This window comes from Cotesia typhae, unplaced genomic scaffold (assembly GCF_013202065.1).
Source record: "Cotesia typhae breed Kobodo isofemale line unplaced genomic scaffold, CoteBio_Ctyphae contig_11, whole genome shotgun sequence".
Taxonomy (NCBI): domain Eukaryota; kingdom Metazoa; phylum Arthropoda; class Insecta; order Hymenoptera; family Braconidae; genus Cotesia; species Cotesia typhae.
Genome location: NW_027423711.1, coordinates 4188149 through 4203010, shown reverse-complemented (window position 1 = coordinate 4203010; position 14862 = coordinate 4188149). Strand labels below are relative to the sequence as shown.

Here is a 14862-nt window from a genome sequence, read left to right as displayed (position 1 = left end):
TACAAAATCAAAACAATTGTAGTTGAATAATTTCCCGCCAGGGCGCGCCGTTGAAATTTTACAGTCCGCACGAAGCCGGTTCGCGCTGTCGTCGTTGTGCTCGTGCCGCGACGGGAATCCATGTTGCTAGTTTTGCTGTCCGGCCGTGTAATGACGTCATTGAGTGTTGGTGCAAGTGAATTTGAGCGAGTGCGGTTATTTCTTTAAAGTTACTTACTATCAGCATGTTTTATAGTGACTGAGTTTAATTATTTATTTGTATATCTAAATTTTTTAATAAATACTATTATTGCCGGTTTGTTGTCAGTGTTGCGGTTTTCGATTGTGAAGAACAATTAATAAAATTAATAATATACACATATACACATCTAAATGTACATACTTCATCTACATCTATATATATATATATATATATATATATATATATATATATATATATAAATATATTTATATACATGCTATTAAATGTTACACATTAAATGTACTTTAATAAGTGGTATTTTGTTTAAAAAAAAAATAATAAACATCCAAGATTACCATTAATTGATAGTCAACACCAAGAGGATCCTCAAAACGTCAACGAGGTGAGTTTTTTTTTATTTTTATTATATAATAAAACATTTTATACTTCAGCAGGTACATACTTATCACGTCAATAATAATTGACAGTCTCAATTAATTATTAAATGATGTACGGACATGTAATGATATGATGATATGAGTGGCAAAAAAGTTATGTTAATAGAATTATTAACTAATCGAATAAATACTTGTTTATTTATTTTATAAATAACCCGTAGCTCGGTAACATAAAAAAGAAGATTGACAAAAAAAAAAGAGGGAGCTACGTAGACGACGCATCGATCTGTGACAGGTTAATTTACCATTCTGAAATTAAATACTAATTACTCCATTTACTAATTCATTTATTTCTTCTCGTTGACAGCAGATTTATTTACAGAAAAAAAATAAATAAATAAACCCAGTATATATTTGTTTACTGGCTAGCTAGCAACCGGCTTTTGTTAACCTGCCTTTGCTGATATTCGGCTCGTGGACAGTGCTCGTGAATTTTTAATGAAGATATATAATGAAGATATAACGATGATAGCAAGTGTGCTTTGACATAAATTTTTATTTTATTTGTGTTTGTTGGTAAAACACTGTCATGGTACACCGGTAATTGCTCCATTACATACCCGGTGTCAGTATGAGGTAGTATAGTCGCTGAAATTAAAAGGATTTGTCTGTAAAATTTAGCGCAGTTAAATCCACGAGGAAAAAAGTAAACTGTAATAAATTACAGTCGATTTGTAATGATCAACTGCTAAAAATTATAATTTCAAACAGTAAATTCGTGATTTTAATAATCACTATGTAATATTTATCATTTAAATGCTACAATTTATTTTTTAAAAATTTTGTAAAAAGTATAAAATACAGTTACTAAATTTTTAATACAAGCAACGACAATATTTACAAAATAAAATGGTAAATTTGAAATTCAACGTTAAAAATAAAACTACACAGAAAAAAAAATTAAATTGAATCAAGAGAAAAATTCTTAAGCCAAGAAGATAATTTTCAAGAGTTTCATTAGCTTGAATCAAGACCGAAAATTCTTGAAAAGTAAAATTTACTTAGTTTAAGAATTTTTCTACTCAAATCAAGAAGATGAAATTCTTCAAAATTATTTACTTGATTCAAGTAAATTTTTTTTTTCTGTGAATATTTTGGATATTAAATTATAAATTCTACATTAAGTTCTGTAATTTTTATATTTTTGCCACCCCGATGTCCGTTTTACTGTTTGAAACTATAAAAATGAACCGGAATCCGAGTAAATTATACAGTTTATTTTTTTCCGTGCATGAATTAATTCCGTCGATATCGATTTATTGCACGTGTCACCACGTGCGTGCGGTATTGAATTTCATAATGAATGAGTTTGAAATGAAATTGGTTTAATTTAATAATTAGTTTAACGCTTGAACTTGTAATGGGTTAATTTAAAAAAAGGTTGTCATTTAACTTTACAGGGTCGCAAGGTAATATTGCGCTGTAAAAAGTGTAAATTTGATGGAATCGATAAAATTAGTATGAGTAGAAGTATCGTTTTACTAGAATTACACAGGGCAGCTGGAAATCCGATAGCACGATAATGGTGTGTGTCGTGCGCAGCTAATGCGAAAGTAAAAGCAATTATTTAAGAAGAATCGTGTGGAAATCAATTGGATTTTCCACGTTTATTATTGAGGCCGGCGACAATCGGCTGTGGTTAACATTTCTCCCTCACACCTCCTCGGTTCCAATCGAATAGAATCCTATCTCTTTACCCTTCCTTCACCCGTTATGTCCTATTATACACAACTCTACAACTACTAATAAATCCTCCGAAGTTTAGTACACCCACATTTAGTACCTCAGTGTACGTACAGATAGTTGCCTACCTATGTACTCATATTATCGGCCCTCCACACATCCAGCGTGACATAAAGTTGCGCTTGCGCCTAATCAAAACCAACCCCCTCGACATTTCCGACCTCAATTTACGACCAACTCACATTGACTCTTGGTCATTTTCGCACGCGTTCGAGCAACACCAGAGATACACATCCAGAGACAAGAAAATTATCTCGGCACTCTCTCTTTTAATTCTATATGTTCATTCTAGTCCCTCTATCCAGATCCTCCATCCATTTTCCTCTTCGCCAATTCGTTTCATTCCCACGCGACACACAATGTCATTAGAGTGCACCCGCATAATCTGCACAGGAGATAGATACCCTCCGCACTAATACCACCGTAAATAACCTCTTATTTGCATATCTCGATCTTTGACAAACCCACAAATATTCTGTAATGCTACGAATAATTCTAAACCCTTAATTTATTGTTTACTTGGTTGTTATTGTCTTTCATCGTTGTATTTATTTTATGGGAGATCCGTGTAATATTTATATTATTATTATAATTTTTTTAAATTAATCAGCTTTTGATTTTTTATTAAAAATATTTAAAGAATTTTTTTTTACATATTTTTCTTTAAATTTTTAAGATTTATTAATTTAAAATTAAAATTTTTCTATTTAAAAAATAAAAAAAATCATAAACTTCTTATTTACTTGATCTTCATTATCTTTAATCAGTGTCTCTATTATTAAATTGACTTTAAATCCTTGTCAATTTTTTATAACCTTATTAAAATTTATCAATCAATAATTATTTAAAATTTTTATTATTTATTAAATTATAATTGTTAAAATTTTCTAAGATTTGTGATTTAAAAAAATATTAAATTTAAATATTTTAGAGCAGAAATAAATATTTTTTACCACCGAAACTCTCGACAAAATGAATAATTGTAACAATACAAATAGTTGGTTGAATGACAATGTCATTGACCAAAGGAATGAATCTCAATAGCAAGTGTTGTAATACAAACGGTATTTTTAAGAGAAAAGTCAAGTTCCACGAGTATGTATAGAGGGTATATCCTACGACGATAGTTCGTTGGCGCGAGGCGTGGCGGAGTATTGATCGTGCACCCTCAACTCGGTTGGGTTGAATTCTTCTTTCCCCTCGTGTCTCTTCTGGCTACACTGACTCTGACTCTGGCTCTGGAACTGAGGGAGAGATAGCACAGTGCCAGAGAGCTCTGCACTGGGGACATACAGGGAACCAAGTATTCAGTATTCCCACATAGCATCGCATCCCAGGGCAGTGTCCTATCCTGCCCAGTTCAATTCCAGGACAGAGCAGGACAGAAAATTAGTTAATGTGAAAACTACGCGCGTACCTCTGAGCAACTTTTGGGTACGCAGAGTAATGTGCGATAATGTACAACTCATAATAATAATAATAATAATAATAATTGTAATAACGTCATTGACTGGTCGTTGCTCCGTTTTTGTTCTTTGGAACAGTATACCATTAGCTCCGTAGCTCTCAGCCTGTAGACTGGAGATGCCGAAAACAGAAACACCCGACGGGAGTATACCAGAGGTACGGACCCTCGTGGCTTGCGGTTCTCCTTGTTTGTATGGTCCAAAACCTAAGCTACAAATTGACAATAAGTCCCTCCGTACCCCAAGGGCTTTAGCTCACGATCACGCTACTACTCGTTCTTCCATTACTAACTCGAGTAAATGTGTCTGACAATTTAATTTTTTAACGGTTTGTTAGACTGATTGCTTGTTATCATGCTACATCTATACCTAATTTCCTCAATCAACTTTCATTTTATTTTGTTTACTTTTTACATCAGTTTGTAACTTGTTTTTTATTATTATCATGTTGGGGAAAAAAAATTAATCCTTCATTTTTTCTTGTTTTAAGAATGAAAAAAAATTTTTTTTATTATTCATCAGGGTGAATTCAGCAGACAGCTAATTTTTGAGAATTTTTAGATTAATGGTTGTAAAAAAAATCTAAAAAATTGCATAGAAAAAACTTGTGAAAATTTCCATATGCATTTTTTTCTGTAACAAATTCATTGTTTATAAATTATTAAAAAATTATCAGGTCTGCTAAATTCACACTCATAATTATTCACGAATTACATTTATACACTTAGAAAGTCAAAGTGGTTTTAGAATAATTTTTTCTGAAGTGCCTTTTTAATTTATTAAAATTAAAATGAAGTTATGTGTATTAGTTACTCTAAAATTTAATTAAAAAATTTTTTTTTTTACAAATTGTAATTTTTCTAGCTCCTAAAAAATATTTTTATTAAAATAGAAGGGTTTACAATAAAATTCAAGATTTTTTATGAAAATTTTAGCCTTAAATTTTTTAAAAATCTGATTAATTTTTGGATCAATAATTAAAAAAATTATATAAGAATTTAAGACTTTCAATTTATCAATTGTTTTTGATAAATTTTGTTCACAGATTTTAATAATACAATTTAAAAAAAAAAAACATTTAAAGTTTTGGAAAATATTCGTCTGATTGATTTTTAATTTTATTAAAATTGCGCACAAGTATAAAAATTTTTTAGTATAAAAAAAATCTGTATAATTAAAAATTGAATGCAAAAAGTATAAAACATAGAGACCTTGTACATTGCCGTGGAGAATCTAACGACCCTGTAATTACTCTCAACAACCGTGGTAGCTGTCGCAGTAGCAGTCTGTTTCTCAACGAGGAGAAGACCTTTAGAGTTAGACAAAGCTCTTTTTCTCCCGTGCCATTACATGTCCTAAAAGAGGGTTATTCTTGGTACATCAGACCTCTTTTTTTATTTAAACTTCCTACAATGTCGAGAATATGAACAGCGAATTATTATATTTTTCACATTGAACAAAGCTCCGTCTAAAAAAGAAAAAACAATCTAACAATAAATAAAATAAATGTAATAAACACAAAAACAAACAAGTTGCATTCCTAACTTTTAAGATTGGTCTAATTAACGTGTGATGTATTAGGCATTAGGCAAAAAAGTCTTTGACGGAGCCGGGGACATGTAACTTGGAATTAAATTAGCCCAAGTGCATTAGCGGCGAAGAGAGACATGTCCAGAGTGTCTTAATGGCGTATTGAACGTCGAAGCAATTAGTTTTTGTCATCCACTAGGTTCATGTCGTCTCTAGAGATCTACCGATGTGTCTATAACTGTCTGCAGCTTATTCATTAGCTCACCTACATAAATTCTGTCGAAATAAATACCCCCAAAAGGATAAAATTGTAATATTTATAGAATTAATTGCATGTAATTCATTTTTTTTAATATTTTTCTTCTATGAGTAAATTTTGCTCTTTATTTATCTACTAGTACTTCTTAGAGTATTGGAAAAAATCGCCAGTAGGCGGCGTGGTATTCTTCTTTTAGAAAATTTAATTTTATTTTAAAGATTAGAGAAATAATTTAAAATTTTAATCTTTAGATATTTATAATATTGAAACATTTTATGACTTATAAATAATTTATTGAGCTTCTTATTAAGAAGAGTCTTCTAATTCAATTTTAATAAAATTTTAATAAATTAAAAATTTATATAATAGAATAATAAAAAAAAAATAATTTAATTTTCTTGGATGAATATTTTAAATTTTTGATTAGAGTTACATTTAAGCGCCAATATCTTAAGAACGGCTAATTGTAGGAAATTTTTGCTCAATACCTTTTTTATAGAGCGTAAAATTTCCTTTTAAATGAATTTTTAAAAAAATTTTTTCGACCATTTTAAAGTCATAGAAATTAAAAAATAAAAAAATTTTTTTTTAATTTATTAATTAAAGCTTTTTTAATATTAATTTTAAGAGTTTAAATTATGATAAAAATTACTTTCAATTTTTAGACACTCCAAAAAAAAAAAATCTTAATTGATACATAAATTTATTTCAATATAAACTGAGTAAATATCCAAAGATTAAACAGCATAATAAACTAACCGGCGGTTTTGTTTGTTCCAGGCAACATTGTTCGGCATCGAAGAGCATCCCGCGGTCAGAAGACATGATCTAATCAGGTAAGAACAAATACCATTTATTAACCCTTCCTTCCTTTGGCTTAACCTTTGTGTAGCGATAATTTACAAGGTTCATTTGTGGAGACGGGGTTGCGATGAATGGAATTTTTAATGACCTATCTGGGTTTCAATAATTAAAAGGAAGTTATGGAATAGATAAATAGGAAGGAAAGGACAGCCCAGGATCTAACTTTGACAGTGGGTTATGTTATGTTTCCTCTTGCGTTTCGCGTTATTCCAGATTCGGAACTCCTCTGTCGTAAAACACGCAAGCGCGATTCAAAAGAGGGCTCAGCTTTGCTTTTCTTTCTTCCTCTGAACTCTGTACTGGCTCTGTTATATATATATATATATATATATATATATATATATATATATATATATATATATATATATATATATCTGCACCTACCCGTTTTCTCTGGTGTATACACATCTGTACCTACGTACTGAATGTATATATGTCTCTTGAGAGGAACAGAAGGGTAGTTATGGATTTTTGGGCTGTGACCTTCGCGCGACACCTATCAAGTCTTGTTTCTCATCGTAATTTACATCTTCTATTCCATTATCCATTATCGTGCACCGCCCGGCCAAGCGAATTTAAAAGTATCTTTTATTATCAGAGATAATAATAGAGAGCATTGCTCTTCTTACAGTTCTCAGCTTAACTCATGCTTTCCTCATCCGGGATCCTGCAATCTTATCCCATTCATACTGTTCTTTTGCTTGACTTAAACGCTAAGATTCACTCGTCTGAAAATATTAAAATCGATCTCATTATTTGTATAATGGATAAATTTATTGTTAAGCGATGCGATAAGCCTGCTATTAAAAAAAATTAGCAGTATAAATCCTTTTTTATACATTTCAGAATCGTTAATATATAAAATTTTATTTTTTTTGTAATCCTACGCAGGAAAAAAATGTACTTAAATCAAGTAAATAATGATAAAAAAATTTTATATTCTTGATTTGAGTAGAAAAATTATTAAACTAAGATATTTTTCTTGGTTCAAAAATTTTTCTCATCTTTAAATTAATTTTTTTTAATCAAATAAAAATTTTAATAATAAATGCTATGCTAGAAAATAGATAATTAATTAATCTATCGAATAGAAGAGCTTTTTTTAATAAAAAATTGCTTTAATTAGGCGAATTTAAAAAACCTGTAATAGAATATTAGATTAAATGTCCTTGGGTTTCTCCATAAGTCCAAAAGATGGCGGTAGAAAAGCTTATACATAAAAATGGCATTTTTCAAGTTAAAAAAGCGGGAATTTTGTATAAAAAATATTGTAATGTCTTGAAGATATGCAATACTGGCTCGAGACACTACCGTGTCTGTAGATGCTTTAATTTTCTAACAAATACTTACTCATTGAGCTTAAATATTTAGTGAAGACGCTTAATAATTGAGCTTAAAGCTATTTTCATCCAATTCATACCGTAGTTTGGCTTCAATTGAGCGTAAAATTCGTCTGATAAGATTAAAATTGATCTTATTATTTTTATAGTACAAACTGCAGAACAATATGATAAAAAATTGCATATTTCGGAACTATAGATGAAAATGGAGTTTTTTAGGTCAAAAAAATGTGAAACAGAAAATATTGAAGTTTTAAAAATATTCAGTATTTAAATTATTAACAGAAATTTTATTTATATAATATTGAGTGAAAAAGCTTGATCATTGAACTTTAAATTATCTATCCCATTCATACCGCAATTTCGCTTGAATTGAGCGCGAAGCTCTACTCGCCTGCGAACATTAAAATCGATCTCATTATCTTGATATTATACTATAAACAGTTAACAATATAATAGAGAGAAAAACGGATTTTAAATGCAAATACTCGTTTTTAATATAAATTCTTTAACTATACACAAAAATGGCATTTTATGTGTTAAAAGAGCGGGAATAAAAAAAATTATTTGAAAATATAAAAGACCTGTAGTATGATGAATATTCCAGCTTCTTGCCTTCGATATCGTTAATACATTATAATATTAAGATTTTTTTTTAAGCTCGATCGTAAAACTTAAACTTGTTTTCACGCAACAGTTTCTGAATATAAGCAAGTTTTTAATACGAATTTTTATTCCATTTTCATGACAAGAGTTCAAGCGTGCACATTCGGGTTCACAAAGTTTCTGCCCTCTGAAAGTAATAAACGCCAACGGAGCAAATCCTTTCATCCTCATGATGATGACAATCACTATAACGATGACCATCGCGTTGATAATTCCAGTAATTATTCGAATAATTGTTATTGTTATCGTAATAGTATAAACAGAGAATGAAATAATTTGATTCGTAGTTGTTCGGGTTGCGGTACGCTGCGGCATCGTGTCCCCCTCCGCCATCTTGCTTTATCGATCACATTCGTAACATTCGCTCTCTTTCTCTTTCTCTTTCCAACGAGTACTCTGAATAGAATAGTACACACAAAGTAGTATAGAGAGAGAAAGAGAGAAAGAGAGTCTGTACATAGACCTGGCTATGTTCGCCCTCTATTCTTCACCCTCTTACTCGCTCGACATCATTTTGTCCCTCGGTTGTGTAGGTTTACTTGTGATTTTTTTTTTTTTTTGTCATTATATTATTTCATCTCTTTCGAAAACAGTTTGTTGTTGTTTTATCCTTGCGCTTTTAATGCCTCTTTATCACTCTTCTTCTTTATTTATTTATCTTCACCCTTCTACTCTGTGTACTTCTCGGTACGATTCGCATCCCAAAGAGTACAACTCATTATGTATTCCACGTGGATACAAAACTGGCGTCCCTCAGGCTGTGCTTTGGTGATTATTAGTTCAAAATTGGTGAGAGAATTTAGGGGTTGTTGTGTACGTTGCGGCTCCCAGTTCCCGGCTGCTGGACGGACAAGCCAGCCTTTGAGGAGGGAACTTTCATACTTACTGCCATCGTGTTTATTAATTAATGGAACCAAGTCTGGAAGCCACGGCGGAACCAAATGCTTCTAGATACCAGACGATAAGTCGATGACCCGTTAAATCTACTTTATATTTCAATTATCCACGGCACATATTATCCGATGTCTATTATACTTTGTTGACGCAATAAAAAAACTAAAAATGTCTCTATTATCCCGTAAATCTATTCATTTTATTTTTTACTGAAGGTACAGTTAAAATAAAAATTATTAAAAATTTATTTATTATCAAACATAATTTTTTTTTTCATTTATACGAAATTTAATTTATAAAAATATTAAAGTACACATTTTAATTGAACTAAAATATAAATTTCAAGTCAATTGACCTCAGTTAAAAGGTTATGGGCCCCAAACGACAAATAGTTAAATTTTATACGCAAGGTTCCGAGTTCGAATCTCGACAGTCATTTTTTTTTTTTTTTTTTTTTTTTTTTTTTTTTTTTATAATAAATAAACTTGCTAAATTTATTTAGTATTAAATAATAAAGAAAACAATTTTTTTTTTTTTAGTTTCGAGTTTTAATTTAAAGTCATACTTCTAGTAAAGTTTTCTGTACTTTTTTTTTTATATCGGAAATATTTATTAAATGATAAAACATTGCAACAGATAACTTTTATACCCCGAAGTTATTTATTTACCGTAAACAGAGTTTTTACGTGATAGCCGAGTGTAAAAAGGCCGTTAAATTTAACCTGAGAGTTGTTTTCTTTGCTGGACGACGTGTTGTTACTGCCACCCTCTGCCTCTAGGAGGCTGCCAGAAGAACTTAAGGGAGGGAGAATTCTTGTAACTTCAAAGCAGAGTTATTTTAGGAATTATGGATGTACTTGGGGCAACGTATATCGCAACCCTTGTATTTTTACATTGGGAACGATCGATTTTCGTCTGGTAATCATACGGCAGAAAAACAGAAGAAAGGAAACAAGTAAAATAGAATAAAGTTCAGTAAAAAATTTAATTTACTTATCTGTATTGTTGGTGAAATGTATTAGGATGAGGATGGAGTATGCTGGGCATGTGTGCGAAAAGAAACAGGTGGAAATATATAAAGGACGAATGAAGCATGGCATTTGAGCTTTTGTCTTTAAATTCAGATGAAAAGTAAGAGCTGTCTGTTTAGTTTTATATATATTAATATATACATATATATATGTGGGTGGAACATGTTTTTGTGCTCCTGAAAATTCGAGTCTTCAGAAACATTTTTATCATCTTAATGAATCTTAATTAAATTAACGGCGACTATGATAAATTTTTCTTTCATCGGGATTAAGAGGCGTGAGATTAATACCGTTGCGGTGGTTATCATTTCGATGAGGAGATGAATTTCAACTGAAAACTGAAAGGGAGAGACGGAGCAGAGAGAAAAGTTACCCTGGAAGGCAGGCTTTGAGGACTTAAACCGACCGCAAGCTCACCGATGCAACGAATATTGGCTGGGAGCTCTAAATTGAAATGAGAGAAATTATAGTGATAATAATACGAAGGATAGCAGTGTGTGTGTGTGTGTGTGTGTGTGGGTGGAAGCGAGAAAGAGAACGAAATTATTCAACGGAACGTGTTGTAACTTTAAAAATAGAATAATCCGAGCGCTCAATAATTCGCGTAGTCGTTCAGCTTTGAATTTATTATATTTTATACGGTAGTTTTTATTATTATTGTCATTATTGAAATTATTTTTTTTTCAATGTAAAATTTATATTAATGATGATAATATTTCAAGTCAAAATAATAATAATGGTATAAATAATTAAAGTTTTGCTGTATTAAATAATGACTTTTGTTAAATTGCACTGTACTTTCTTAAATATTGACATTTTTGAAGATATAAGCTCATCCCGATGTTACACTCATCAAGAGCTTTCATTTAAATACCCACATCAATTTTTCATATATTTTATATATTTATATATGAAAAATATATAAAATGCAATATTAAAAATTTAAATTAATAAAAATCATAAATTTTCAATCAAATAATTTTTTTTTAATAAAACTAAAAATTGGACTCATTTAAGTTTCATTACAAATTAAAATAAACTTTTAATATCTAAAATAAAATTATTATAAAAGCACGATAATAAAATTTCAATATTTTTTGCATTAAAAAAATTAATAATAATAATTCAACTTGAAGTTTCTCCAGTTATTATGACTATTATAGTTTTAAAATTTATATTGTTTAACGTCAAGTGTCATTATGAAAGTTGACTAACTTGTTAGTTTGAATATTTTTTAGATTTAATTGAAGATGTTAGGCCAGTGTGGCTGGATTTCATGCTTTTATTCTTTTTTAATTAATTTAATTTTCCTGGATGTCAAGAGGAGCTGAATCAAGGGAAAAATAGAATGAAGAAAAGGAGGCAAGAGCACGAACAAGAAAGAAGAATAAAAAAAAAAGTAAAATAGAGGAATAAGAATAAAGCATAGAAGGAGAGAAAAGCCGGTGAATAGATGCGCAAACGCAACCCGGCTTGTCTAATTTAGCGATACCGGCGGACAGTCGCGCGGTGCTTTTGACACACGCCACATCTAATTCATTCATACTCGCCCTTATTTACGCTCACACAAGTTATCTTCCGCAAGCTCACTTCTTAATTAACTAACTTGGCTTGATTTAATTTTCTACTTGCTATTTTCATCATTATTGTTGATAATTTAATTCAATTGAATATTGTTATTGAATAGTGAACCAAGTAAAGTGTCTTCCAGAACAAGAAGCCTATTGTCAACAAGAAGTCTCGGAGCGAGCATGGGTATTAGCTGTACTATCGGATATCGATAATGTTCTCAAGCTTTTATATATTTATCTTTTCATCTGGATGACGTGCATTGACTATCATAAACTTCCAGAGATAAATCACGTACGCCTGTACTTAACAGCACAGACACACGTTGCCGGTAGGCTGTTGTTGTTGTTGTTATTGTTGTTGTTGTTGTTATTTCACCCCTCGTGGATTTTTCCCTGCTCGATGTACTGAAATAAAAACCATGTAAAGGAAATGAAAATCCATCAAGCTTGAATGTTAAATTAAAAAATCTTACTGTATAGAAGAACTGTGAATATATCTCGCCGCTTACATTATTTTATCATTAATGATTTTACACTGAGTACTTTTTCATCTATATTCATCGCCGAGTGAAAACAGTATGACTTAGTGAATATTAAAATCCAGATATAGATATATAGAGGTGTAGCGGGTTTTTTTTAGTTTAAGTGAGTGATTTTTTTACTTCCAGCTGAAAATAATAGCTGGAATATTTTGATTCTGAAATACTAGGAGCGAGAGTCGAGGTGTGGTCCGGCACGCTGTCCATTACCACTGATTTATTTATTAATACAAGGTACTAAACTACTCCTTCGACCAAAGTGTATTTTATATTTAATTATTGATTTGTTTTTTGACAATATCTACTTAATAATTATATTTAATTAACGAGTGATTTTTTTATTTATTATTCATTTAAGGGTGCAAGATAGGGTTCAATTTATACGGACTTGTAATTTAATTTCCTACAATAATTGATGCTTTAGAAGTGTTTTTAATATTTCATCCGAATTTAAAATTTTAAATTATTGATTTTTAAGAATTTAGAAAATTGGAGTGTTTTTTATAGATTCAAGAATTTTTCGTCTTGATTCAAGACAATTGCCCTTTTTAAAATTATATTGGTGGTTTAAGAAATTTTCTCTTGAATCAAGTTAATTTTTTTCTGCTTGGAAAATTAGATAGGAATTTTTTTTATCTTTAATTTTTTTTTATGGCTTATTAATTGAGGTAAATATCATTGTGAACTTTTTTTTTTTTTGTAGTTAAGCTACCAGTTATTTAATTAACTTTTATTTTAGTTTAATTGATATGACTAATTTTATTTTTTACAATATAGAATTTTATATTTTTTTTTTTTTTTTTTTTTTTCATATTTCTATCGAAGATTATTTTCAACAAAAAAAATATCAATTTGCGGCTAGCCGCGAAAATCCGCGAAATAGGAAAAAAAATTGAAAAAATATTAATACGGTTCACTTTTCATGCAATCAATTACCAGAGCTTTGACATAAATTTTTATTATTATTATTTTTAATCATAATAATAATATTTTTTCATCCAATTATAGTCAAAATTTAAACAATGTTAAATTAAACTTACTCCGAAATGAATTTCTCATTTGAAGTATTTAAATTACTTTGTAAGAATTTAGTGATAAAGTTACAATTGAAACTAACGTTTCGTAATGTTATTATTACTCCATCAGACTATAAATAGAATCATACTAGTTAAAACGATGCTTTTAAACTCGCGTAATCAATAAATACAAATACAACTCGTAAACATTGTAAAAGAAGTTACATAATAAATTTACAGCATTAACATTATTTTAATTTTACAAAATTCTTCTACGACCTCTGACACACAAAGTTGGCCAATTAAAAATCTAAAAATTGAAATTTTGAAAGTGAAAAAAAAAAATATTAATTAAAATAAGAATAAAAAGGTAAAATCAATTGAAATGTAAATTGAAGCTTTTTTCAGTAGTTGAAAGCTGAAATAAAGATAAAAAGAAATAAAGATTGACAAGTGGTGATCTGAGTCGCGTCTCACGTTTCTCCTTGGATTCCCTCGCGTCTTTTATACTACTACCCTTACTAGCGTACAGCTCTTTATACCCTCGAAGGGCACCCTCTGGCTCACTGAGAGTCACGTGACGGTTCAAACACTGAGGAGGGCCAAACGGAGTACCGAGTGTTAGGTATACCTAACCCGGCGTGCTCCTTGGATTGGATAAGCACCGGCTGAAAAACTTTACTTTCCTAGCTTTGGCTTTAACTTGAGATTTAGCTTTTCTCTCATTCTCATTCTCTTTATACTTAATACTTTGCCTTAGCTTTACTTTCTATAGCTCTCGGCAAACTCGGAACGAAAAATAACGGCAATATATTAACGTCGAATACATTTATTTTTTCATAAGTCAACCACTCTTTTTACCTCATAAATCATTACTACATTTCGCCCATTTTACATTTTATGTTTTATATTCTTCATTATACTTTTTATATGATGGATATATTTCCTTTGTATTATTTATTATTAAATTAAATTAGATGTTCATTAAGAGTCATAAATTACTAGAAATTTTCTTTTTAAGTTTCTGCTTAAAAATTTTTCTTCATAACAATTTGAAAAATAAAAATAGTAACAATAAACTAAAAATACATACTTTAGTGTAATTTTATTACTTAATCCTCAAGTTTTAGAAAGTAATTTAAATTTTTTACAAAATAAAATTAAAGCTTTTACAATCATTAAAAAAAAAAAAAAAAAAAAAACATAAAATAATGACTTTTGTTAAATTGAACTGTACTTTCTTAAATATTGACATTTTCAAAGATATAAGCTCATTCCAATGTTACTCTCATCAAGAGCTTTCA

General features: G+C 29.9%; 1 protein-coding gene across 1 annotated transcript in view; it reads left to right on the top strand.

The window, feature by feature from the left end:
• Positions 1-107: 107 nt before the first annotated feature.
• Bsk (mitogen-activated protein kinase dJNK) overlaps positions 108-14862 on the top strand; it is a 30548-nt gene continuing 15793 nt past the window's right edge. Inside the window, exons 1-2 of the mRNA XM_074239774.1 lie at positions 108-584; positions 6418-6473. The gene's annotated coding sequence lies outside the window, so the exon portion shown is untranslated. The remainder of the gene's footprint in view (positions 585-6417; positions 6474-14862) is intronic.